Source organism: Branchiostoma belcheri, unplaced genomic scaffold (assembly GCF_001625305.1).
Source record: "Branchiostoma belcheri isolate BF01 breed outbred unplaced genomic scaffold, Haploidv18h27 scaffold497, whole genome shotgun sequence".
In the NCBI taxonomy this organism is placed as follows: Eukaryota; Metazoa; Chordata; class Leptocardii; order Amphioxiformes; family Branchiostomatidae; genus Branchiostoma; species Branchiostoma belcheri.
In genome coordinates this window covers 6740-7220 of record NW_017804128.1, presented here as the reverse complement: position 1 = coordinate 7220, position 481 = coordinate 6740, and positions in this window count along the sequence as shown.

Here is a 481-nt window from a genome sequence, read left to right as displayed (position 1 = left end):
TCAACCATACTGTAAATCGTACAAAACAGTTGCAAAATGAGCAAAAAGATACCATACGTTACCAAAAAAAATTAATAAAAACTATACCAATGTCGTAGAATGCCAAAATCAAACGAAAAAAGACGAAATTGTAAAGAAATGAACTTGAAGACTAGATTATTCGCCAAACCATATTCTGTGCCATTTGCTCAACCCTCATGACCACGTATATTTCATAATGAAAAGAGCTTTTTTTTTTGTGCAAAACTTTTTTTACTTATTCGTCACGCGCGTATCAATTTTGGGGTCGTCCCTCCAGGATGTCATCCATATAATCAATCAACATGGCCTTATGGTACAAAAAAACAAACACTGCTATACTTTGGTTAGGAATCAATATATGTTGCCCCTCCACTTCTTCAATCGAGTAAATTATTGCATACTTGTTCTTTCGTCTACAGAACATGAGGCATTAATTAGCCTCCTTCGCAGGAAAACCTTC